Source organism: Panthera uncia, assembly GCF_023721935.1.
Source record: "Panthera uncia isolate 11264 chromosome C1 unlocalized genomic scaffold, Puncia_PCG_1.0 HiC_scaffold_3, whole genome shotgun sequence".
Classification (NCBI taxonomy): domain Eukaryota; kingdom Metazoa; phylum Chordata; class Mammalia; order Carnivora; family Felidae; genus Panthera; species Panthera uncia.
In genome coordinates, this window is record NW_026057584.1 from 109,174,691 (window position 1) to 109,202,550 (window position 27,860).

The following is a 27,860-nucleotide window of genomic DNA, read 5'->3' on the forward strand; positions in this document are numbered from 1 at the left end:
ATAATATATAATACAAAGTGGGATCCCAGAGATGAAAATTTCATCTACTATTCCAATAAATCAATGAAATTTATGGCCATCAGTTGAGGAATAAAGAAAACTAAATGACTAAAGGAGAGAAAGCATATCATTATCTCAGTAAATGCAAAAAAGTATTTGATAAAATTCAACACAAATTAATGATAAAAAACTCAACCAGAAATAGAAGACAATATCTTCATTCTTATAAAGAAGGTATACAAAACCCTACAAAAGTGAGATTAATAGTACCTAAAAATAACATTAAAATTATCTGTGAATAGATCTGATAAAAGAAGAGCAAGACCTCCATACTGAAAATTGCACATTGTCAGGAAAAATTAAGTAAGAGCTGGGGTGCCTGGGTGGCTTAGTCGGTTGAGCATCCGACTTAGGCTCAAGTCATGATCTTGCAGTTTGTGAGTTCGAGCCCCACGTCTGGCTGTGTGCTGACAGCTCAGAGCCTGGAGCCTGCTTCAGATTCTGTGTCTCCCTCTCTCTGCTCCTTTCCTACTCATGCTCTGTCTCTCTCTGTCTCTCAAAAATGAATAAACGTTAAAAAATTTTTAAAAAATTAAGAGCCAAGTTAATGGTGGCTCAGTTGGTTAAGTGTCCAACTTTGGCTAAGGTCATGAACTCGTGGTTCATGAGTTCAAGCCCTGCGTTGGGGTCTGTGCTGGCAGCTCAGAGCCTGGAGCCTGCTTTGGATTCTGTGTGTCTCTCTCTCTCTGCTCCTCTCTCTCTCTCCCTCCCTCCCTCTCTTTCAAAAATAAATATAGATTAAAAAAAATGGAGAGACGTAACATGTTCATGGACTGTAGTTCACAGTATTGAGAAAACGTCAGTGTTCTCTAAATTGGCTTATAGATTCAACATAATCCCAAACAAAATTCCAGCAGTCTTTTTGAAGAAAGCTGATTCTAAAATTTACATGGAAAAGTGAAAAATATAGAGGAGACAAAACGCTTTGGAAAAGAACAAAATGGGTGAGGCACACTACCTGGTTTTAAGAGTTGCAATAAAGCTACAGTAATCAAAATGGAAAAGTACTGCCATAAATATAGACAAATGGATGTGTGGGACAGAACAGAGTTGTGAAATAAACCTGCACAATATGGTCAGTTGATTAAAACAAAAATCTCTCCCATCTTCTCATGCCCCAGCCTTGGTAGCCACTTTTCTACTTGCTGTTGCTATGAGTTTGGCTTTCTTTCTTTTTTTTTATTATTTTTTTTATTAAAAAAATTTTTTTTAACGTTTATTTATTTTTGAGACAGAGACAGAGCATGAATGGGGGAGGGTCAGAGAGAGAGGGAGACACAGAATCTGAAACAGGCTCCAGGCTCTGAGCTGTCAGCACAGAACCCGACGTGGGGTCGAACTCATAGACCATGAGATCATGACCTGAGCCGAAATCGGACGTTTAACCGACTGAGCCACCCAGGTGCCCCTCTTTTTTTTTTTTTAAGTATACCACATATAAGTGAGATCATACAGTATTTGTATTTATATGTCTGGCCTATGTCACTTATCATAATGTCCTTCAGGTTCATCCATGTTGTCAAAAATGGTAGGATTTCCTTCTTTTTAGGGTTTAATACTATTCCATTGTGTATGTGTATGTTATATATATGTATATAAGTGTGTGTGTGTGTGTGTGTGTGTAACATTTTTGTTACTAATTCATCTGTTAATGGATATTTAGGCTGTTTCCATATCTTGGCTATTGTAAATAAATATGCAATGAACATGGAGTGTAGATGTATTTTCCTTTCAATTAAGTTAAAAAAATTTTGTTTATTAATTTTGAGAGAGCGAGAGAGAGAGAGAGAGAGAGAGAGACAGAATGTGAGTGGGAGAGGGCAGAGAGAGAGGGAGACACAGAATCTGAAGCAGGCTCCAAGCTCTGAGCTGTCAGCACAGACCCTGATGTGGGGCTTGAACCCACAAGCCGTGAGATCATGACCTGAGCCGAAGTCAGACGCTTAACCAACTGAACCACCCAGGTGTCCCACCTTTCAATTAATTTTCGATCAAGGAACCAAGTTAATTCAAAGGCAAAAGGGAAGTTTTTAAATAAACGGTGCTTAAATGAACTGGATATCTGTATCAAAAATAAACTCAACACCACACAGAAAATAATTCAAGATGGATCATTCATCTAAATGTGATTCATGTAAAACCATGAATCTTCTAGAAAAAGACATAGGAGGATATTTGCCATTTTGAGGGAGACAAAGACACTGACAAAATCAGCATGAAAAACACAAACCATAAATCCAAGAATAAGAGCTGGACATCAGAAGCAACATTTCTACTCATCAAAAGATACTAATAAGACAAAATGAGCAGGAAGCCACAGATAAGGAGAGTATATAATACAGATATCTGACAAGGAACTCATCTTCACAATATGCAAAGAATTCCCAACCATCATTAATAGACAACCCAGTTAAAAATGGGCAAAATACTCTTAGACGATTCACAAAAGAAGGTGTATAAATGGTCAATAAGCATGTAAAGAGATACTCAGCATTAACACTCATCAGTGAAAACCATTAGATACTGACTAGATTAGCTATTAAATTTAATTAACATTAATTAAATTAAAACAACTGACAATATCAGGGGTGGAGCCTCTGGAACTGTCATACGTTGTTGGTGGGCTTGTAAAATAGGACGGCAGTTCCTTGTAAAGCTACACATGCACATATCTTATGCCCTCTCAATTCCACTCCTAGGTATTTACCAGAGTCCTAAAAAAGGCTCATATATGAATATGCACTGTAGCTTTATTCAAATAACCAAACACTGGAAATATCCCCAATCCATGCATAGGTGAGTGAATGAAACAATTTTGATGGATTCAAATAATGGAATTCTACTCAGCAATAAAATGAAGTGTTAATACACAGCTATATAATTGAATCTCAAAAATATTATGCTGCATGAAAGCAACCAGACACAGGAGTTCATGCGGTATGTTTCACTGATAAGAATTTCTAGAACAAGCAAAACCAATCTCTGGTGATAGAAATCAGAATAGTGATTGATTCTGAATATGTGTGGGGGAATTGACAGAAAAAGAGCATAAGGAAACTTCCTGGGTGATGAAAATATTCTAGATCTTGATTTGGGTGTTTGCAAACTATCAGAATTCTGGAACTGAAAAGTGAAAATCTATGCATTTTGTTGTATGTAAAATATGTCACTTATTTTACAAATATATTTATATCTATAAATTCATTTTAATTGTTATCAATATACTTTTTCTATGGTATTTTTTAATTGGTCAGAGCAATTTTACTTTTTAATTTTTTAAAAGTTTTATTTGTTTATTTTGAGAGAGAGAGAGAGAGGGAGAGAGTGTGTGCGCACGTGCAGGGGAAGAGGCAGAAAGAGAGGGAGAGAGAGAATCTCCAGCAGACTCTGTGCTGACAGGAGGACCTGGGACTTGACCTTACTAACCATGAGATCATGACCTGAGTGGAAATCAAGAGTCAGATGCTTAAACGAATGAGCCACCCAGGTGTCCTGGTCAAAGCAGTTTTATAGGCAAAGTCTGCTAAACTTTTAGTGAGTACTTCCATAGAATTTCCTTGATGTCAAAACTTGATAAAGTCAATATTTACATGTGCACACGCACGCATGAACACACACGCTCGCACAGCCATAGACCAAGTTCACTTCTGAATGTAAATGTAAACACACTAAATAGTAAAAAAACTAAGTCCAGTAACACTGTGACAACATAGGACATATTCCAGGAATACAAGGGTAAAAAGTATATGATTATCTTAAAACACACAAAACCAACTCAAGAGGACGACAAAGGGTGGGAAGGAGACTTGCTTCACATTTTGGGCCTGAGGGTCTCCTACTGCTGGATGTTGGCTCCAGAGGGTGGGGCCTCTCTGCTCCCGTGGCCCAGGCACTGTGGAGCATCAACTGTCATTGGTAGATGCTCAATAAGCACTGATTGGACAAAGTAATGGAGTCAATAATTGTCTTATTGTAACCACCAGACATGTTAGACCTCCATAGCCTTTGTCCTTCCACAAAGTCACCTGAATACTGATATCCACACTATTCATTTCTTTCTTTTAAGAAACTCTCCTAGTGCTAACCAATGATGTTTGAGCTCAGTCACACAGAGCAAGGGCTGAAGCCTCTTAACTCCATAGGCCTCCTGCCAGACAGGTGCTGTTGTGTTTCCTTCTCCTGGGCACGGGTGGTTGGGGTTGATGTCTATATGGTCAGGGGTGTCGTGGTCACTCACTCTGGCTATGTCCCCTTCCCTGGCTGCAGGCATGGCTGGAGCCATGGGAATCCCTGGGCAAACCCTGCCCAGAAGAAAATTGGGGAAATACACATACGCAGTCAGACGAGAGATGATGGAGGAGACCAGAAGTCATGTTGACTAAGCCCTCGCCTGGGTAGGCTCTATACCATCCTCACAACAGCCTTATGAGATGGAACCCAGCTTACAGAGAACACCAAGGCCCATGGAAAGACTGGCCTACATGTGCAGCTGGTGACTTGGGTATTGTCACAGGTGTTGGTGGTTTTGTGCGAGAATGTGGGCTGTGGGCAATTAAGGACTTCAGTATGAGGGGAACAGAGAGGTCGTGCTGAAGTGGGTGCCTGCTGCTGACCTTCCATAGACCCCCTCCTGGGCCAGCCTCAGAACTTGGCTATAGGTGGACACCAGGGTCTGGATGTCAGTATGTGTGGGACCACAGTCACCAAGCCTGCCCTGTTCAACCAGACCTGTGTGCAACTCCCCCTCCGCACTCTCTGCCTTGGACAGAGCCCAGAGGGAGCAGGGACACATCACTCTTAAGGCCCATGATGGGTCCCCACCTGTGCTTCCACCACAGGGAAAGCAGCACGCTGTCTGACTTTTACTGCTGGTTCAACCCCTTGCTAGAGTGTGATTGATACATCACTTAGTCTCTGTCTGCCTCAGTTTTCTTCTCTGTAAATGTGGACAGCGCTGGGTAATGTATTTGGTGCCTTATACATGCCAGGCGCTGTGTCACACAAATGCACTATATGGTGAGGGATGTTTTTACCCCTATTTTACAGATAAGGAAACTGAGGCTCAGAGAAGTTAGGTTCCCTGGCCAAAGTCATCCAGCCACTCTGTGTTAGGATTCTCTGCTTCTGTACTCCATCAGATGTCTGACTGTAGGTCTCCCTCCCCCTCCCTCATCCCCTCCTGCAGATTGCGATGAGAGTGACGGGAAGAACAGGTAGGTCCCCTTCTGTGGAGAAAAAGACAGGCTGCCTAGGGAAGGGAGCAGGGCCCTGGGGAGGGGATTCTCCATCCCATTTGCAGGACACTCCAGGTACTGCGCCATGCTGCTCTTCCCAGGCCCAGGGCAGCTGCTACTGCCAGTTCTGACCTCAGGGAAGCCAATATCCACATTTCCACCCCACCTGGGTCCTACTCTTCTTGTTGCCTCTGTTTCCCTCTACCTACCCCTCTCTGACCGCACTAGCCCTCTCCCGCCTTCAGCCCAGAGCTGCCTCTGTCTCTCCTGTTCCTCCTGCCCTGGGGCAGGGCCCCTTTTCGGGCCAACCCCTGCACCCCACCCTCACCCCCACTGTGAAAGCATAGCCTCCAGCCCTCGGAATTTCCTGGGCACCCAGACTTGTAGCCAAGGCCATGAATAGCTGTCTTAATTGCTCTCAGTTGTTGAAAGTAAATCCAACTCATCACCAACTGAATACCACAAAATTTATATTTAAAAATAGAGATAGTAAGGATTTGGAACATTAGTTGATTGAAGCATGCAAATGTAAAAGTGGTAATGTGTTTTCTAGCACAGATTTTTAGCATTTTCAGCAAGTGAATTTTTCTCCCTGAAGTCCATTTGCTCTGTCCTGCCTGTTGATAGAGTTCGTTCTGAGCTTCGTCCAAAATCAAACTGCTACTTAGGGACCCAATGGCTCATCACTTCATTCCATGTAGGTCTCAGACTCCCACACGTCTCAAAATAGCCTTGGGTTTTATAGTCAGATTCCACCGAGGGCTGCAGCCTGGACACAAGGTTAGCACGGACAGCTGTTCCCACTGCCAGTGATGCCTGTGGGCCGGCTTCTAGAACTTTCTCATGGTGGTTTTCAATATCATCCCCAGATTCAGCAAACCTTGTGACAAGCCAATTTTGGTGGAATTTTTGACAAGCCTAGAGTATTAACTATTTATAAAATATTATGACTTCCAAATAAGCACAACTTCACCAGCTAATAGCAGCCAACAGTGGCCTTCTTACCAGAAACTTTATCTTAAGTTTGCCTTTGTGTAGCTATTGAATAAATATCTTATGTGGTTCATGCTTCAGTGGTGATCGTGAACATGACTGAAGACTGTGCTTTCTTAAGCTGGTTAAACATTATCTCCTGCTGTTTTACTTTCAATGACACTTTTTATTTCTTTAGCAGGACCCTAACTCACTTTTAGTTAAGGAACTTCTTGCCCAACACCTGTTGCCATGCAAAAGTCTTCTGGAAGGAAGTGTCCTCAAGAGGAGAAGAAAGGTATATCTGGGAGTTAGAGAAGGAGTGAAGTGTGTGGAAGAGATGATGGAGGATAGTGTGCACCTTGGCCTCCGGGGCTGGTTGTTAAAGTGCACAGCTTTAAACTTCTTGCCAACCCTGGCACATCTGAGGGGCACCACCTGTTCAGTGCCTCAGTGATTCCATGTGTAGGCTATAGGGCATGAAGAACACTCCCCAGGGTGGGGGGCACTGTGGAATCTTGGGTATAGTTTGAAAAATTCCTCCTGAAAGATTGACATGGCCATCATACTTTTTCCTGCCCCTCCCCCTCCCCCAAATCACCAGAAGGAGCTACTTTCATCAACACCTTTCCTTTTCATCTTTCTTTGCTAAAGGAATCTCAGTGTTATTTGGGTTAAGATATGTCAAGTTTCAGGTGACACACTCTTTTCCAGCCTCCCAGAGGCTGGTGGTAGATATAAATCATAGTTCCTACCAGTGAGACACAAACTAAGACTTCAGCAGTGGTGGTTTGATAATGTTGGTGGAGGAGGTAGTGGTGGCGGTGGTGGTGGTGATGGTGGTGGCGGTGGTAGTGATAGTGATGATGGTGGTGTTGGTGATGGTGAGGGTGGTGAGGGTGGTGGTGATGATGGAGGTGGTGGGGGTGGCAGTGGTGGTAGTGACAGTGGTGATGGTGGGGGCGGTGCTGATTTTGATGGTGATGGTGGTTGTGGTGGGTGATTTTGGTAGTAGTGACAGTGGTGGTAGTGATGGTGTTGTTATTAGTGGTGGTGGTGGTGGTGCTGCTGCTGCTGCTGGTGGTGATGATGGAGGTGGTGGTGGTGGTAGTGTTGTTGATGGTGAAGGTGGTGATGGTGGTGGAGATGGTGGTGATTTTGGTGATAGTGATGGTGGCAAAGGTGATGGTGGAGGAGGTGGTGGTGATTTTGGTGATAGTGATGGTGAGGATGGTGGCTCTGGAGAAGCAGACACAGATGTCAGTTGCTCTTCACTCTTCACATTCCCCCCCCCCTTCCTCCTTCAGTCACACAATATCTGGAGTGGCAGTAGCCATCCTGTAATCATGAGACAGTAAGGATGAGAATTAAAAATCGTTTACTAAGGGAAGCCAAGTGGACCCTACATGCCACAGCTGAACAGTTGAACCAGTGCCAACAGAAGCCCTCCTCTGAACTTGTGGTTATATGAGAAAAATCATCCTGATTGAGCAAACCACTGTTGATCAGTTGGGTTTTCTGTTACTTGCAGGCAAACAGTACTGACAGAGGAATCCTGGGAAATGAAAAATGCCTGATGTCAACACATGTAGCATTCTCTCTGAGCACCTGCCTTCTCTGTTTTTGCACAATATTGTGCTCTTTTACTATAATTTCTATCCCTTCTTTTGTGTGTTTAGTCATTTTATACATTTTGTAGTAATTTTCAGTTAGTTTCATCACTTGAAGTATTTGGAGGCCTGATTCTCCATTGTTTCTTTTACGTCTGTCTCCTGATTTCTCACTTCCTCAACTATTTTGTAATTTTGGGAAGTGAGTTTTTTCCATAGTGCTTCTTTGTGACCTGGATTGAGAGAATTGACATTAACCTCTGCCAGACATCCATGGGGTGTGAGCAGCTCATGTTGATTTTTTCATGTTGACTTTTTGGTATGTGTAAGTACCTAGGCCATGAGGTACAATACAGTTAAACACTAAGCCTTTGTGACATGAGTCTTGAGTTTACAAATTCTCAGGGATCATTTCCCCCCACTTTGAGCAAAAACAGATAAGCATCCTTATTATCCCTCTTTGCAAGGTGCAATCTGCTTTTCCAGCAAATATGGAATATTTTGAAGTGCCACCACTGTGGGAATCTCAGGCACAACCCGGTGCCCTTTGTGGGCCCACAACCTCTTCTGCAGGTGTATAGTTACAAACCCAAGCCGCAAGGTGCATAAGCAGGCTCCATCGCCCCTCCTACCTGCACCAGGCATCTGAAGTACTACCACTGCTTCGTCTCTGGTTTCCATAACCTTTTCCATTTTGGGTCTCTGGTGTTCATCCTCATTTCTTTTTGAACTTAGCTGTGCATTTAAACAGGTGTTCATTATACTTTACCCAGAATCTAGCACAATCCCAGGTAAGGCTTTTTGGACATCAAGAGTTAGGGTTTAGAATGTCTTCTGGGCCACTATAACATCCCCACCTGCTTCCCCAGGAGCAAGAACCTCAGGAGCAAGAACTAATGAAGGGTAAGCTTTCCCAAGATTGGACTGGGTCTGACTTTTTCACCAATTTATCACTAGTGCTAGCTCAATGCATGGCACATAGTGAATGCTCAGTTGAATTTTGAATCGGGACTTGGTAATCTAACTGTTGCACATCCATGTGTGCCTTGTTAAGCCACACTAAAGTTATTTTGTAGAGAAATATTTAATAAAGTGGGAAAATGTTCTTGACATATTTTTAGTAACAAAACAAAACAAAACAAAACCAAAAGGCAGCATAGGTTACCTTGACAGCTATGCACAGTTTTAAGTCCCATTTGGAAAAGTGAAATGGCAAAAGGAAAACATAAGAGAAAGATATAATGAAAATATTAAAGAGGTTATCTGCCAGAGCAGGGTTCTAGACAATTTTTGTTTTTCTTTTTGCTCTTTTGTATTTTTTCCAAGTTTTTAAAGAAGAGAATATGCATGACTTTTGTAGGAGAACTTGTTTTGAAGGTGGTAGATAGGCCAATTTCTGTCACAGCAAGACTGTGCCAGGTCTGGATCACTCCACAGCTGACTGCCCTGGGAAGACCTGGCCTCCCCCTGACCTCCACACTGTTAGTCCTGCTGGCAAGTCCCAACACCTCCCCTTATACACCTCTAGTCCTTCTCAGGAATTGGAGCTTATGGAGGAAAAGAAGACACGAGGGCAAGAGCAATAGCATCACTAATGATAGTTAACATATATCATGCATACTCTATGCCAGGCCCATATATACTCACTTACATATTATTCATTTAGTCCTCATGACATATTATCCCAATTTTATAGATGATATGAGTGAAGCAAATACATGTTACAATAAAGCATTTATCTAGAAAGTATACTGTTTTCAAATATATTATTGTATCAGTTAACACAGGTTGAGTTTGCTGCTGTAATGAACATCTCCCAAATCTCAGGAACAAAAGCATCACATTTCTCTCTTATACTGCTTGACCATTGTGGGTAGCTGGGTACTGATATTATTTCTTTACCTAAGGACCGAGGCTCCATCTTTTGTCTCTGTTATTGTCAAGGCAAGACAAAAGGGATATGAGACTAATGTGAATTGGCTCTTAAAACTTCCTCTACTGCTTCCTGGCTACAGCAAGTCACATGACCACACCTAATTCCGAGAGGCCAGGGCATGGCCTCCTGCCACGTGCCTGGAAAGGAGAACTAAACTATTTGGGGAATGGCACTAATAACTCCTGAGGTCATCTACACTGACCCTCATAAAATTTCTTCCATTTTAGATTAGAATGGCGAGGGGCTTCCCAAAGGAGCCCATCCAGATGGCAAATAGGGCATGGGATGAGTGCCCAGGATCTAGGATCCCAGAGTTTGAGACTATTCCAGTGCATGCATCACTATGAGATGGGCCCTACCTTTCCCAAAAGGAGATCCCAAAGGGGCTAACTTCTCTAGTGAGAGAGGGATGATCTTTCACAGCTCAGAGGGGATGAAAGGCTTCAGTAGTACCATAAACCAAATTGTCACACAGCTCCATTCTCTTGAGGCTGTGTGAGCCAAGTGAGCACCTAGCCCTCAGAGCCTCAGTCTCCCCAGCTGTAAAATGGACCACCATGACCACCTGCATTTTATGGGTTCTTGTGGGGATAAAACTCACAAGATAACAAGTGCAGAGGGCATCCTAGTGCCTGGCACACATGTTCACTCATGAGTATGTTTCTTTTCTTCACCAGCTCACATGGATTATTTGCTTGTGTAGCCCTCAGTTTTTTCACTTATGTCACCGAATTGCTAATAGTGGCTGTACTTCTGTCATGACAGTTGTAGTGATATAATGTAATTTTAAGAAGCTAAAAAGCACTAGAAGGGCCTGGGTGGCTCAGTTGGTTAAACATCTGACTCTTGACTTGGGCTCAGGTCATGATCTCATGGTTTGTGGGATCCAGCCCCATGTTAGGCTTTGCCCTAACAGCACAGAACCTGCTTTGGATTCTCTCTCTCTCTCTCTCTCTCTCACTCTCTCTCTCTGTCCCTCTCCTGCTCCTGCTCTCACATGCTCTCTCTCTCAAATAAATAAATAAACATTTAAAAAAAAAAGAAACTAAAAGGACTTTAGAAAATTCAAGTTAAAAAATGTGCTCATGATAAGTGTAAACGTGTTGAACTTTTAGAAGATGTGTCTTAATTAGTGAGTCTAACATTTTTAAAAATAGGGACCCACGCTAGGCCAAGTTGGGCTGATATTTTTGCACCAGTACTAAATGTAGCTGGAGACGGTCCCTCCATTCAGTGTGTGTGTGTGTGTGTGTGTGTGTGTGAATCCCTGACCCAACCCAAGAAAGCACTGCTCTTTCCATGAGGTGAGGAAAGCACTGGGCTATCAAGGAATAATTATCATTCACCAGCAGCTTCCCCTAATCGGCCAGGCCTTGTAGGAGAGGGCAGAGGAAGCCAGGCTGCCCAGAATGGAGGGCTGTGTTTGTGTGTGTGTGTATGCATGTGTGTGTGTGTGTGCGGGGGTGGTGAGGAGGAGTGAGCCAAACAGGGGTGGGGGGAGTGGGTTGTGTGGCCAGTGAATTTGGGGCTGTGGCCCTTGGCCTCGCTTTGCTCCCTCTGGAAGGAAACCTGTGGGGTGATGGGGTGATGGGGGTCCCTGGCCCCTGCCCTGCCACTGCTCAGTTGCCAGCTGAGTCATTTCCTGTCGGTGCTCTGGATGGCAAGGTGGCTTCTTATTATCTGAGGATGAGCTGAATGTACGTGACTGCCATTCTGTCTTCCAGGAGCTCACATTAGGACCTTCCTGCCATCTTATTTCCCTCCTGAACCCCCTCTTATCCTTGGCACCTGGGAGAGTATGCATGCAGGTTCTGTGGGCACATTTGCCTGGGACAATGGAGACTTGGGAACTTCAGGAGGTACCCATGTCACCCAGAGCCCTTCCTTGTTAGTGTCACAGTGTCTAATGTCTATCCACGAAGGTAGATGGGGGACTGACTGGTGGGGTGGGCCCTGGCCATGATGGGTGGACCCCATGTAGAGACTGGGTACTTAAAGCCTCAGCACCTCTGATAGAAGATCAGCCTCAGAGCACAGGAGACAGCCCTTAGGGTCCAGAGCAGTGCCTCCAGCTAGAGTAAACAGTGGGCTGGGATCCCAAGACAAGGTGCAACACTGGTGTTAATGCATTCCAACAATGTGAAGCTGTGTGTAGGATTCTTGCCCTGCGAGGTGGAGAGAGCTAAAACCCCTAAGCTATGAAACCCAGGCTCAGAGATGTAGTCTGCCCAAGCCTGCAGTGGTGCAACCCTGGGTTCTGTGCTCCGTCCATCCATCCATCTATCCATCCATCCAACAAAGCATTTAGGAGAATCTAATCTGAGTGCTGGGGGTCTAATGCTGAATAAAACAGCTATGGTTCCTGTACTCATAAGCCCTCAGTCTGGGAGGGTGGTGGTGGGGTGGGTGAGCACTTAACTTCCCATGGCAGAAGTATGTGACTGTTTATAATTGGGGTGGTGCTGTGAGGTTGGATGAGAGGGTATAAGAAGTGTGGTTCAGGCATCAGACGTGGCCAGGGTCAGCTCAGAAGGAGGCTGAGCTGCTGGCTGTTGGATGTGGTGTATGGCAGGAGGAGGCTGTGGATACAGGAGGCAGGGCAGGGTCACACGTGAGCAATGGAAAGACGCCCTTGTGGCAGAGTCGGGGGCGGGGGAGCATAGAGGGGGAGGCCTACACATCATGCCCTATGAGGACAGGAAGCCTTCTTGAGAAGCTGTCCCCCTGAAAGTGTCATGCAGACAAGGGGGTTGCCCAACTTGGCACCCTTCCATTTGTTCTTTACATGAGGAGGATAATTATAATGCTAACAACTCGCCCTTGCACAGACTGGGCCCTGAGAAGGCTGTCGTGCCATATGGGGTTGGCATGCACTGAGATCTGCCAAGGATTGGGTCTAGTAAAGCCCACAGGCCAACAGAGTGCAGGATCCTCGTTACTGGGTCCTGCCCATCCATCTGCTGGGACTCCATCCACTTGACCAAAGAAGACAGGTGGAACTGGGCACAGACAGGGTGGGTCTTTCATGGAGGGTGTCAGGGAGACTTCTCTGAAAAGGATATGTTTTAAGAGAGTCCAGAATTATGATGAGGAGCAGAGAGCAGCCTTCTGAAGACCTCCAGTCAGAGGAAGCAGCCAGTACAAAGGTCCTGGGGCACAAACAAACTTGGCACATTGATGTGGAAGACAGTGAGGGAAAGAGGGTAAGGCAGCAGAGGAAGGCAAGGCTCAGACCCTATGGGCCTTCCTTGTAGGCCATGGTAAGTAGCTTGGGTTTTTTCCAAGTTGGGGGAAGCCATTGGAGGATTTAAGCAGAAGGGCAATACCTTCCTTCTCCTCTTGCATTTTGTCTTTTTTTCTCTCTCTCTTTTAAAAGTACATTTTATTTTTTTAATGTTTACTGAGAGAGAGAGAGAGAGAGAGAGAGAGACTGTGCATGCATGCTTGCATGTGTTTGGGAGGGGCAGAGAGAGAGGGGGAGAGAGAGAATCCCAAGCAGTCTCCATGCCCTGACTCGGGGCTCAGTCCCAAGAGCTGTGAGATCATGACCTGAAATGAAATCAAGAGTCGGATGCTTAGCAGACTGAGCCACCCAGGTGCCCCTTTTTCCCCTTTACAAAGGTCCCTCTGGCTGCTGTGTGGAGACTTGGTGGGGGAGGGGAGGGTAAGCAGATAGGAGTTGTAGCCAGTGATCCCTCAGGTGAAAGGTGGCCATACAGGGTGGTGGTGGTGCAGGTGAGGTTGTGATTAAACTGGTGTCTCTGTGGGGTGACGGAAAGAGAGGACGCAAGGGTCTGCTGGCTCATTTATCCACAGATGTTGACCTGCCAGTCAGTGCTGGGGTCTCAGGTGTGCACACAGCGATGAAGGGAGCCTCATGCCTGGAGGAAACACATGAACAAGTCGATGCGCAGCTGCCTGAGGTGACAGACAGTGGTGGGTGGCCCTGTGTCTGCAGCTCAGGGGCGAGGTCTGGGCTAGTGTGGTGGTTGGAGTCCCGTGGGTAAAGCTTGCCCACCTCAAACCTTATGGGCAGGCACAGGATCACCAGGGGAGGGGCGTCTATGGGTGTCCCCAGCTGTGGTGGTCCAGTGCTAGGTGGTTGGCAGAATCAATACCTGGTCTCTCTTTGCCCCATCTGCTGGTGCCTCCCACTGGCTGAAGGTGACAGGAAACCAGAGGGCAAAGGAGACCGCAGAGGCTGTCCGGTGGGTGGAGGAGGCTTGATCAGAAAGGGCAGGCTGAAGAAGCTGGCAGCTGGCCGACATGCTTGGGGTGGGGTCTCTGCACTCAAGTCCCTGCTTGGTCCTCTTTTCCCTGAAGACCCGCTTTCTCCTGGATTTCTCTCAGCACAAGACCTGTCGGGTAGATTCTTGACGTCTGTATTTACACATTTCAGGCCGGAGGGAGAGAGAATTTGAGCAAGTGGCTCTGGCTGGGTGTCCAGCCTGCTCCAGAGAGCCCCAGCTGGGGAGGAGGCTGGGCACATGTGTGCCATGTCTGGGTGGGGAACCTGTCAGAGAAAGGCCTTCTGTGGGCTCAGCACAAGCTCTTGTCATCCTCGTTGGGTCTGGGCAAATTCAAATTTATCTGGGCTGCTGACCCTTCACCGGGGGTTTTCCACCTGTCCCATGCCAGGCTCTGACCTGAGCCCCAGCCACAAGTTCTGGGCTCAGCTGGCCTGTGGGGAAAGCTATGTACTTTCAAGACCAGAAAGGCGCATCAGTGGGCTGGGGTGGGCGGGGGGGGGGGGGGTCGTCCAGAGGCAAAGCCAGGAGAAGAGGCCAAAAACTCCCAGTACCACATGCAGCCACTGAATTACTGCCTCTTTTCTTGGCATTTTCTGGTTTTGTTTTTCCCCAAGAAAATTTTGCCATGAACCTGTCATGCATTTGGGTCACCCTTGATCTCTACCTCAAGGACAATTTCCTCTGTCAGGGTGGGCCTTCCAGGAGCCCACGTCCCCTGGCATGGGAGTGAGGTGGGGTCTGAGGCCGACTGAAGCAGTGATCAGCAGGGAGGCCAGGTGACAGGGCTGTGTCTGCTGTGTGTCTGCATATAAAGTGTGTGGAGCCCTCACACGTCATGTTCCTGCGCTCTCAGTCCTACCCTGTGCTGTAGATAAAGCAGGTAAAATGAGGCCCTGACAGAATTTTCCAGAGGTCCAGCTAGCAAAGTGGTGAGCAGGGGCTGGAATCTCTGGGTGCCCATCCCTGTCCTTGAAGCCAGGAGGGATGGCCCCTGATGCATGCATCCAAATGTGCACATGCACATGCACACTCGCCCATACCTGCTCGGACTGCCCATCCGCATGTATGCCCACAACTCCGCATACCTACCCATCCCTGTCCTTGAAGCCTGGAGGGATGGCCCCTGATGCACGCATCCAGATGCACACACGTGCATGCACACTCGCCCACACTCACTCGGACTGCCCGTTCGCATGTATGCCCACACTCCCCATGCCTGCCTGCGTCACATGAGGCTGCTTTCCCAGCACACATGTCCCTGGGTGCCTGGCTTGGCTGCTTCAGGGAGTGGGGATTTGGAGGGCAGAGGTAAAGAGAGATGTTTCCTAATTCGAACCATTTCCAAGCCATTGTCTGCAGATGCAGCCCTGCGGCCCACCGCATTTTTCACAGGCGCTGCCTTGCCAAGAAAAAAAGGAGCCTCTGCCAGCAGCCGAGGGGGAAGCTGTGCAGCATGGCAGGCCTGACTTCCGTGGGCCTCCAGTGGGAGCTCCTGCCATGGCCGCGTCTGGCATCCTGGGCTGGCGGGGCTGGTGGGCGATGGCCTCCCGCCCAGGGTGGGCACAGCCCACTCCTCCCGCTCTTGGGTTCACCGTCTTCCTGGCCCAGCTGGCGAGCTGTGCTCCTGCAGGCCTTCCATGTCTCATTCTTTCTTTTCTTTATTTTAAAAAAAAAATTGTTTTGATTTTGTGAACAGGCAGAGTATTCAAGTGCCAAGAGCCGTACCCGGCTCTGCCCCATTCCCACTACCTTATCTACCTTCCTATGGCAGCCAGTATCACACATTTTTGGCATGTCCTTCCAGAGATATTTTCTGCATATTCAAGCAAATGTGTGTGTCAATTCCCGTTTCCCCCAACTTGTGCCAAAAAGGCAGCACACTCTGCACACTGTTCTTCTCATTGCTATTTTCACTCAAGGATGTGATGCTGGAGCCCACTGTGTCCGGGCAGAGGAGGTCCTTCCTAGTTTTTGCAGTTCCGTTATAGCTCCTGGTATGGAGGAATCATAATTTACTTAACCTGTGGTGCATCCAATTTTCCAAGCTCCTGTGTGCATCTCCCAGCATGTGGCCAGCGCTGTGGCCAGGTCCAGAAGGAGGCAGGAGGCAAAGGCCATCAGTTATTACATTTGGTGAAGGAGAGCAGGGCTCTCTGCTGTCCCTCCACTCTGATGATGCTGTGGGGAAAAAACCCCATGTTCACGTGGACCAGGTCCGAGAGGATGCAGACAAAACGGGAACTGATGTGGGTGAGGTTGGAGTGCTGGTCTTGTCCACCTGCATAAGAGCAATTGTTGTCACGATGGCAACAGGACATGATGGCAACCTGATGGCAAAGGAGTGTTATGATAGCATGTTTGTAATTTTAACAAATTATATCAAAAAATTTAAAAATTTGAGTATGGTTGGCATATGATGTTTTAGTTTCATGTATACAACATAGTGATTCAAGTTCTCTGTACTCTAACAAAGTACATTTTAAAATATAAGGCACATGTTTAGTGCCCACCATTGAGACCCTGTCCCTTTGGGGTTGGGACTGTCCTCGCCCTGCCCCTCCATGTGTGGATGCTTCATGGCGGCTGAACAGGCCACACTGTGATAGGTTCCCATGTTCAGATTTTAATTCCACCCCTTGTCCCTCTCCCAACAAAGTCACCAGGTCTTGTGGGACTATTTCACCATCCTCCCAGTGCCCCCTCATTGAAAGCCAGCCATCCCATAGCTCAGTTCTAGGGCTTTCTGTTTTCCAAAGCAGGGGAATGGGAGTAAATCAAGATTTAATGAGCATGTACTAGGCGCCAGAGCAAAGGGAAAATAAGGGCTGAATTATAGGGTAAAGTCAGTGGTATATTGGTATTCAACAATCATCTCATAAAGTCTGACACAAGTATTGAAAGTGGAAAGGAAATTTGAAATTGAATTTCTTGGTGGCCAAAGCCAGTCCTTTTAGAAAATGCAGACTTGTGGATATATGCATTCTTGATATATGACAAAACTGGCAGAGTGGTAAGAAAGGAAAACTTAAAAAATTTTTTTTTATTTAAAAATTTTTTTTTATGAACTGTGCTGGGATAAGTGAGTATCTAAGTGGAAAAAAGAAAACAGCCTTGACCCCCATCTCACACCAGGCACAGTCAACTTTGTGTGGGTTCAGATTTAAATGGGAAAGGCAAAATAACACAGTCTTAGAAAGTAATACAGGTGTATCAGCCAGGGTTCAACTAGAGAAGCAGAACTAGTAGCTGATTTTGTGTGTGTGTATGTGTGTGTGCATGGATTCAATACATGGCTTACACAATTGCGGGGCTTGGCTAAGCAAGGCTGAAGTCTACAGGGCAGGCCATCAGGAAGGAGGACCCATTGGCTATTGGAATCTGGCTCGAGGAATGGCTAAGCCCTTTGGGAAAGGCCTCACTCAACTGGTTGAGTCAGGCCCATCCAGGATAGTCTCCCTCTTGATTATCTTAAAGTCAACTGATTTGGGACTTTAATCACGTCTGTGAAATCCCTTCCTGGAAGTACCTGGGAGAAGGTATCTGCATGCTCTGTGGCTGCTGACCCCCTCTGTCATCTGGCTCTCAGGAAAGAATGTCCCTTGCCACCCTGTAGGCCCCCTACCTGAAACTAGAAAATAGCTTATAACTTTGGGGTAAGAAGAGACTTTTTAAGCAGGATATAAAAAGCACAAACCATAAAGAGAAAGTCTGATACATTGGGCTACATTAAAATTAGGAATGCCTGTTGATCAAAGATATGATGAAAGATGTACAAAAGCAAGCTAAGAGTGGGAGAAGGTATTTGCAGCACATATAACTGGTAGGGGGCTCATATCCATAATACATAAAGAGTTTCTACAAATCAACAAGGAAACACAAACACCACAACAGGAAATTGGGAAAGAGACTTGAAAAGGTACTTCACAAAAGACTTAATCCAAATGACCAGCCAACACATGAAAACTCAACCTTGTTAGTCAGAGAAATGCAAATTAAAACCAGAGTGAAATACTTCTAGTGGTTTAAAAATATGCCCACAAATTCTTTAATACTCCTCTTTTCAGTAGGTGGACCTTAATTCCTCTCCCCTTGAGTGTGGACTGGACTTAAGTAACTCACTTTGAAAGACTAGGATATGGCAAAAGTAATGTGTGTCACCCCCAACACTAGGTCATAAGGGACAGTGTGGCCTCTCTTTCTCTTGGATCACTGGCTGGGGAAGCCTGATGCCACGTCAGGAGGACAGTCCAACAGCCCTGTGGAGAGGTACATGTAGTGAGGAATGGAGGACTTCTGCCATCTCCTGAGCACACCATTTGAGAAGCATGTTCTCCAGCCCCAGGCAGACCTTTGGATGAGTGCAGCCTTGGCTGACTTCTTGACTGCAACCTTGTGAGGGATCACTAGCCAGAGCTGCCCAGATACCCTCTCCTGGCTTCCTGACCCACAGAAACCTTGACATTTGCTGTTTTAGGGTAATTTGTTATGCAGCAACAGGTAACTAATACAATACCTTTACCACCAGGATGGTGTGCACCTGGCTGGCTTGGTTGGTAACTGGTGATCTTGAGGTTGTGAGTTTGAGCCTCACAATGGGTGTAGAGATTACTTAAAAATAAAATCTTAAAAAAAAAAAGACTGATAACACCATGTGTTGATGAGAATGTGGAGTAACTGGAACTCATAGTCTGCTGGTAGGAGTGTCAACTGCTACAACCATTTTGGAAAAAAATCTGGTATTTCTATTTCTGCTGTTTTCTACATAATTGAAGGTCTCCATTTCCAACGCCCCATCCCCATTGACCCAGGAATTCCACTTACAGGAATAGTATCCAATGGAAATGTATCTAGATATGCACATGAGACAAAATGTTCCTAATAGCATCCGTAATTGCCCTAAACAGGAAGTGGGTCCAAAGTCAACTTGCAGTGTGTTCATACAACAGCATACTGTAAGTTATGAAGATTAATGAATTGTGGCTACAGGCAACAACATGAATGAATCTCATAAGCCTAAGTTCTGATGAAAGAAGGCTGAGACAAAGAGTACTAATTGTATAAATTCACTTACATGGAGCTACCCTTGGTGAGGTGCAGGGGACCCAGGGGCTTCTGGGGGGTTGGCAATGTTTTCTTTATTTGGGTGGTGGTATTATGGATGTTCACTACACTATCAGCACATTCTTTTTTGTTTTGTTTTGTGCCTTTTTCTGTGTGAATGTATACCTTAAAAAGGATTTAGGGTCACCTGGGTGGCTCAGTCAGTTAAACATCTGACTCTAGATTTCGGCTCAGGTCATGAGCTCACGGTTTGTGAGATTGAGCCCTGCATTGGGCTCTGTGCTAACAGCATGGACCCTGCTTGGGATTCTCTCTCTGTTCCTCTCTTTCTCTGCCCCTCCCTTCCTTGTGCTCTTTCTCTCTCTCAAAATAAATAAATACAAACTTAAAAAACATAAAAAAGATTTCAAAATCCCCAACAAGTCAACAGCATAACAACAAAACCCTGGTTTTATGGGCCTCTCTTAACAGCCCTCAGTGTGGCTGCAGAGACAATCCTGATGGGCCAAACCACACAGTCAGACCTGAATCTCTCTGATAGGTGTGATCTCCTGGAATCCATGCAATGTGTATTCACCAGGTAATCCTTTGTGAATAATATTTCTTTGACTAACGCTAGAGAACAGAGTTTGAGATATGTTCTCTGGTGAGAGCCTGAAGCACTGCTGCTCAGCAGGCCTGACCAGAGGCCGATGCTCCCACTTTAGAGACTGAATGGGACCCTGGGAGAGCTGACATCCTCTTAAGATACCTGGGGAGTCTCAGCTTGCTTCTCTGCTGAATCCATATGACCTCCTTCACTCAATGGGCAAGGGAAACATGGCTGTGGGGGACTTAGGCTGGACAATGTTGAAGCTGGAGTTGCCGATTGCCCCAAGACCAAAGAAACATCTCAACATGTTTGCCCCATCTTGTATTTAAATGGTGTAGTCAGGCCTCTTGTGCGTAAGGCTATGGAATGAGCTGAGGTGACTACATGGTGTGTGCAGTCGTGGCTCCAGTCACCTCCATGTCCTTCTGCTTATGGAAACAATGTAAGCTGCTCGGGCCCAGGGTGGCCCGATGCCACCTGGGCATCTCACCACAGGGCTGGCCAGTGACCTATGGGAGGGGGATGGTGGTTCTTGAGCCAATCTGATGGGTCCCTCTGCAGTCTCTGCCCCTCCAGAGCTAGAGAGGAAGCAGCCAGACCTAGGAAATTTGGACAAAAGCCTCAGACTTTGTTCCTTTCTCAGAAGTTGGGGGCACCTCTGGTCCTTCACACAGCTCTCCCAGGCTGTCCCTGGTTCCTGTGGCCTAGGCCTCAACCCCATCCATGTTTCAAGAGAGAGCCAATTGCTTTCTTGGTAGAAGAAAGAATAAGGCAGAAAGCAGAGGAAGGCAGCCCCACTGAATATCAGAATGGAAGGTTTTGTTTGCAAGAAACAGAAAATCTACCTCAAATTGACTGAAACGATAAAGACTATTAAAAAAAATTAAGTTACAATTCACTATTTGAAATGTATGGTTCAGTGGTATGTTCACAGAGTTGTGCAATTGTCACCACTTCCTAAGTGCAGAACATCTCCTCACCCCTGAAAGGGATCCTGTACTGTCAATTCCCGATTCCCTTCACACCTGGCCACTGGCAACTATAAGCCTACCTTCTGTATCTTCAGATCACCTATTCTGGATGTTTCATGTAAAATGGAAGATTTCTGTGTCTGGCTTCATTCACCGAGCATTAGATTTTCAAGGTTCACACTTGATGTAGCATGTATCAGTACCTCATTCCTTACTCTGCTGAACATAGATATATGAGTTAATTTCTGAAACCTCAGTTCTGTTAAATTTATATATATATATATATGTATATATATATACATATATAATTTTTAAAAATTTTTTAATCTTTATTTATTTTTGAGAGAGAGAGAGAGAGAGAGAGAGCACAAGCAGGGAAGGAACAGAAAGAGAGGGAGACACAGAATCTGAAGCAAACTTCAGGCTCTGAGCTGTCAGCACAGAGCCCAGTGCAGGGCTTGAACCTATGAACTGTGAGATCATGACCTGAACCAAAGTCAGATGCTTAACCGACTGAGCCAGCCAGGTGCCCCAATATGTATATATATATTTTTTCTTATGCCAGTTTAGTTTAAAAAGTTTGTTAAATGTTTATTTATTTTTGAGAGACAGAGAGATAGAGCATGAGTGGGGGAGGGGCAGAGAGCGAGGGGGAGACGCAGAATCTGAAGCAAGCTCCCGGTTCTAAACCATCAGCACAGAGCCTGATGCAGGGCTCAAACTCACAAACCACAAGATCATGACTTGAGCCAAAGTCAGACAATTAAGTGACTGAGCCACCCAGGCGCCCCATCATATAGTGTTGATTATTGTAGCTTTTCCATAAGTTTCGAAGTTGGGAAGTGGGAGTCATCCAAATTTGTCCTTTACCAAGATTGTCATGGCTATTCTGATTCTTTGCATTTTTTAATATGAGTTTTGGAACCAACTTGTCCATTTCTGTGAAAAGGAAAGTTGGAATTTTGATAGGGATTGCATTGAATCTGTAGAGCGTGTCTTGGGACACATTGACATTTTAATGACATTAAGTCTTCCAATCCATGAATGCCGGATGTCTTTCCACTCACTTAGGTCTTATTTAATTCCTTTCAATGAATGGTGTTTTATAGTTTTCAGTGTACAAGTCATATTCATTTGTTAAATTTGCTCCTAAGTATTTTATTTTATTTTTGCTTCTACTGTTAATAGAATTGGTTTCTTACCTTCATTTTTGGATTATTCATTGCTAGTGTAGAAATATAGGTGACTTTTGTAAATCGATCTTGTATTGCCAAACTTTGCTGCTATAATAGTATGTGTGTGTGTGTGTGTGTGTGTGTGTGTGTGTTCCTTAGGCTACTGTATGCACAAGATCATGTCATCTGCAAGTAGATAGTTTAACTTCTTCCTTCCCCATATGGATACTTTTTGTTTAATTTTCTTGTCTAGTTGTCCTGGCTAGAACCTTAGTACAGTGTTGATTTGAAGGGCCTCCTTTTGAAAAGCTTTAGTGGAAACCCATCCCAAGAACTTCTTCCTATGTAGCACTGGCCACAATTAGTCACATGGTCACTTCTCTCCCAAGGGAGGCTGGGAAATGTAATTTTTCCCATGGGCACATTTCTGTGTAAAAAAATCAAGGTTCTTTTACTAAGAATAATAGAGGAAAGAATGAATATTTTTGTAGGGATCCAGTGGTCCATGTCACATTGTCTCCTACAAGTAAAATTCAAGAATTCAGCCCTCATTTCTCTGTGATTCTTCTGTATTCAACTCCACAGCCAGTCTCATCTCAGGCTGACTTCTGCATGGTAGGTTGCAAAATGACTTTCACAGTTCCAGGCCTCACTCCTGCACAGTTACATGATCTAGAGGTAGAGAAAGTACCTGTGTCTCAGGATTCCTGCCAAAGTATCTGGCGATTTGCTCTAATTGGATCAACTTAGGTCACATGCTCATACCTGAACCAATCACTGAGGCCCACTGGATGGAATGTGCTGTTGAGATTAGCATATATATACCTCTCACCTCCTGGAGCTGAGGGCAAGTTGAGATGTTGGTTCCCCTATATCCACTCCACTCTGGAGAGTCTGGTATTGGGACTGAGAACCTGTGGGCTGACTGTGTGCACGCGTGTAGCTGGAAGCCATGCTTCATTCCTTACCCCAGCTGTCAGATCTGGTGGGCTTAGGCCCATTGCCAGTGAACTCTCACCTCCACCTCCACCAGAGAGGGGTCTGGCCACCCCTCTCATCATCCCAGCCATTGTACAGCCCTGGGACAGTGATGATGATTCCCATCTTTAATGTTAATGGTATAAGCATTGATGGTAGTACCCTATTTTACCTGATGAGTAAAAATATGCCTGTAAATTGAGGAAGTGGAAACCCCATTCTATTTTTCCAACTTCTAGCTTTTTCAGAGGTGCGTTAGTGTTATTTCTGATTGTGTGTCTGGTATTCATGGGTTCTCACACTTGACCTCCAGGTTTTGGTGGCTGAGAACTGTGGAGTTAGGCAGGTAGGAGTGAATCCTGGTTCCACTGTTTACCGGCTGGGTGACCTTGGACACATTATTTAGCCTCTCTACACCTCTGTTTTCTCCACTGTAATATATGTTATGGGTGGGTCCTGCTTATCTTATGGGGGTTGGGAAAATTGAATAGAAGATTTGTGTAAAACACATGGCACATTTAAAGTCAGTAGATAGAGTGACAATGACAAAGACGAAAGTGTGCCGTGTCAAACATTTGCTGTCCACTCATTCACTCTCAGCCCTGAGAGCTGCTAATTCCTCCTGTTCACTGATCTGTTTTCTCATTTCCTCATTGCTGACTATGCTGCAGCAAACGAAAGTAGAACTTTGAACAACGGGTCATAGAAACCAAACCACCTTCACGCTGCTCAGGCAAAGAGGGCATTTGTCCCAGGCATTCACCTGGGACAGCCAGGACTGGGAGGGAGGTCAGGTGGGCTCCAGGGATGGAGCCTGGCTTCATTGTAGCCCCTGAGCTTGCTTTTCCTTGGGCTGTTCTCACTTCTCACTTCGTCCTTGCAGGGTTGGGAAGATGGATTTCAGCTCTCCAGGCTTACCTCCTCCTGGCTAGCCCTACAAGGAGAGAGTGTCAGGGCAGGGGAGAGTGAAGTACAACAGGGTGGATCTTTCACTCCAGTGGTACTAGAAGTGGGGGATGGGAGAACTTTCTGGGCCCAGCACTAAGACAAACAAAGACCATCTGGTTCCTTTGGGACAGAAAACCTGGCAGCTTAGAGTTTCTAGATGAGTGATAGAAAGGAATTTACACTTCATAGCCTGTCATCTCCAGCATAAGGTGCCCCTCAGGGCCCGCCTGGCTATAGTTTCATTCTAGGTGTGTTTCTTGCCTGATCATGAGCCTGATGCCAGATTCTGGATGCCTGGAGGTCCAGCCTCAGCTGCTGAGGACTGTTTCACACCTTTGTCATTGCTGTTACCTACCCTGGGGTTCTAGTTCATGCGTGTGGGCATGGGACTTTCTTGCTTCTCTCTCGCAGCCTGGCACAAGTTCCTTCCTGAACACACCTTCCTAGTCCTACTTGACCAATGGAATGACTGGTGCCTCCCTTGGGCCCTGCTATCACCACCCATGCTGTACTCTTGGAGTTTCCCTGTCTGCCCACCAGCTCAAGGGCAGGGTAGGCTTATTCTTCTCTGGGCTCCCAGCTCCTAGACCAGGGCTGGGCCAGTGGAGATGCTGGGGAAAATCATGGTGGGTAGTGGTAAGATTAAGATGGCCATGGGGCCCATTGGGCCTTGGCTTGACAGCTCCTTTATAGGTTAGTTTCAGGGTCACTGCATAAGCTCACATGTAACCTGTTTGGCTTAGTCTGGCTACCTTGCAGACAGGTCTTTCTCTTATGAATTATTCTTCAAACACCAGACTTTCTGCTGCTCCATTTGTGTCCCTGCTCAGCATTCCCATAGGCAGTGGGGCCCGGGGTCCTCTGTGAGGAATGTGGCTCCGTGGTCCAGGGCAGTGTTGCCAATGGGCTCATCTCAGCCAATTTTATCAGAAACCAGGTCTGCCTGACAGTGGAGCACAAGACCTCCCCTCTGCACTAGCCCCTAGGGACTGTTCCTCCCTGCCCCTCCAGACCATATGGTCACCATCCCTTTCTCAGTCTTATAACTGGCCCTTTGCTTGCTGAGTCTTCTACTAGGGACTCCCCAGTTAGGGTGGAGCTTCTGGAATGTGGGTACCAGGAGCTTTGCCTCCTGTGTCCTGATCCTGCCTAATGCTGTCCTTGGTACATTGTTTGGTCAGGGGCGACGTTGAGCAGTGGTTCTCAACCATTTTGATCTTTGTGAAAGAGGACTTCAGCTATCTCCATTTTGACCTCGGTCTCTATACTTTCTAATTGATTAAGTTCTTCTTTGAAGCTTATATTTCAAGTCAGGCAAAAGACCTGGGGGACAAGGCAATCCCTGCTGGGAACATTAACTACCCCAAGTCAAAGATCCACCTGAGCTTGACTGCTCACTTGCATGTAAGTACTGACCTTTGTCCCATGTTTTCCTTATATAAACCTGGAAATATTTTGGGCACTTTGGAGACAGTCTTTGGGACACTAGTCTGCTGGCTTCCTGGTGTTGGCCTCACTGAAATAAATTCCTCTCTTGTTTCACCTCTGCTCATTTCTCTGTCTTTGGATTTTGTCAGCAGTGAGTGGCTAAGCCTGGCCTGTTTGGGGACCCAGAAGCCCCAGTTACATCAGGACCCCTTTGTGTCCTTAAAAATTATCCAGCACCCCAAAGAGCGCCTGCTTCTGTGTGGTGTGCTGTGCTGGAGCTCTCTCTCCCCAAAGGGCTTTATTGCTTGGATACCTGGTTGTTTAATATTTACCAGTGCACCATGGTTATACCTGTCTATGTTCTATTGCACCATGTAAAATTGAGAACCTTGTAAAACAAGAGTACACCGCATACTTCATCAACTATGAGAGTGAGGATGTATTACACATCACCGGCCTTTGGATAACGCCTGGATATATTCATGACAGAATGAAAGTAAAAAAAGGCAAATGATGTCTTGACATTATTGTGAAAATAATTTTGACCTTTCAGACACCCTGGGAGGGTCCTGAGGCCAGGAGTTCCCAAGCCACATCACAAATTTTGTAATACCATCAGTAGCTGTCTCTTTTATGGACTGAACATTTGTGTCCGCCTAAATTGTTATGTTGAAATCCTAATCAGGGTGATGGCATTAGGAGTTGGGGCCTTTGGGAGGTGGTCAGGTTGTGAGGGTGGAGCGCTCGTGAATGCAGTTAGCCTGGGAGATGATCTTGCTCGCTCTTCCTGGCCACATGAGGACATAGTGAGGAGACAGCCATCAGGGAATCCCGAGGAGGCCTCTCACCAGGCATGGGATCTGTGAGCCCCTTGATCTTGGATGTCCAGCCTCCAGAACTGGGAGAAATGAGGATACTGTCTGTAGTATTGGGTCATAGCAGCCTGAGCCGACGGACACAGGCCCTACGTGCATACGCTTTACAGCAGCTGTGTAACAGGAGATGAGGATCACAGTGGCTGCTCTAACCCTTCCAGGCAAGTGGAAAAGAAAATTACTGGAGCCTGATTAGGGGAGTGTCCTGGGAGGGAAAGAGGGTTCTCCATGGACTTTAGATGGCCATGCAGGTGCAGCATCTGGGCTTCCTAGGGGTTGGCTAAATGGCTTCCTAAGCAGGGAGAGAATTAAAGCAGGGCTGACACCCGGACTGCCTGCCTGGAGTGGCCAAGGGCCCAAGCGCCTGTGAGTTGAAATGCCCACAGGATATGGCTGGACTCGAGCCCTGTAGACCCCCAGCAGGAAAGCTGTGCTCTGGATGGGATACTAATGGAGCAGTGGGGCCAGGCACTGATGCCTGGATGGCAGGGCCAGGGCCCCTGGGACCACTCCCCTGAAGAGCTCCCACACGCTCAGGAAGGAACCTGTCTGGGCACTTCCTCCAAAGGTGGGGCCACGTTTGGCCAGGGAGGGCCTTTCCCTCAGCCCTAATCCTCAGGCCACACTTGTGAGGGGAGCACGGGTAGTAGACTGCATGTTATCGAGACTAGATGCAAGGATGCTTTTCTTCGGGGTTGGAGTTTTTAATACTTGGACAAATCCAAAGAGAGATTTGACACACATGGCTGAGAGTGATTGGAGGAAAAATAAAAACCATTTTGTATTCACACCACTGACTTCAGACTCAGAGGCAAGCTCAATGTTCCAGTTTTCCCTCCCCACTGCCCAGGCAAGGGTGAAACATGCAGGGAGGTCTCTAGTACACAGTGAGGTGCCAGAGAGATGGCTGGTGTCCAGTCAGCTGTCCCTATCTGCTGTGTCCTGACTGCTGGGTCCTATCTTCTGTCTTGTCTGCCATGTTATGTCTGCCGTGTCCTACCTACTGTCTCCCTTGTCTTCTGTCCCCTGTCTGCTGTGTCCTGTCTGCTCTCTCCCCCATCTGCCGTGTCCTATCTGCTGTGTCTTGTTTGCTGTCCCTTGTCTGCCATGTCCGGTCTGCGTCCCCTGTCTGCTGTGTCCTGTCTGCTGTCTCCTATCTGCTGTCTCCCCTGTCTGCTGTGTCCCGTCTGCTGTGTCCCGTCTGCTGTGTCCTGTCTGATGTCCCCCGTCTGCCGTGTCCTATCTGCTGTCTCCCCTGTCTGCTGTGTCCTGTCTGCTGTCTCCTGTCTGCCATGTCCTGTCTGCTGTCCCCCATCTGCCGTGTCCTGTCTGCTGTCCCCCATCTGCTGTGTCCTGTTTGCTGTCTCCTGTCTTCCACGTCCTGTCTGCTGTGTCTTGTGTGCTGTCCCCCATCTGCTATGTCCTGTCTGCTGTCACCCCTGTCTGTTGTGTCCCATCTACTGCGCCCTGTCTGATGTCACCCATCTGCTGTGTCCTGTCTGCTGTCTCCTGCCTGCAATGTCCTGTCTGCTGTCTCCCGTCTGCTATGTCTTGTCTGCTGTCCCCCGTCTGCCGTGTCCTGTCTGCTGTCTCCCCTGTCTGCTGTGTCCTGTCTGCTGTTCCCCGTTTGCTGTGTCCTGTCTGCTGTCTCTTGTCTTCCATGTCCTGTCTGCTGTGCCCTGTCTGCTGTCCCCTGTTTGCTGTGTCCCATCTGCTGTCCTTGTCTGCCGTGTCCTGTCTGCTGTCCCTTGTCTGCTGTGTCCTGTCTGC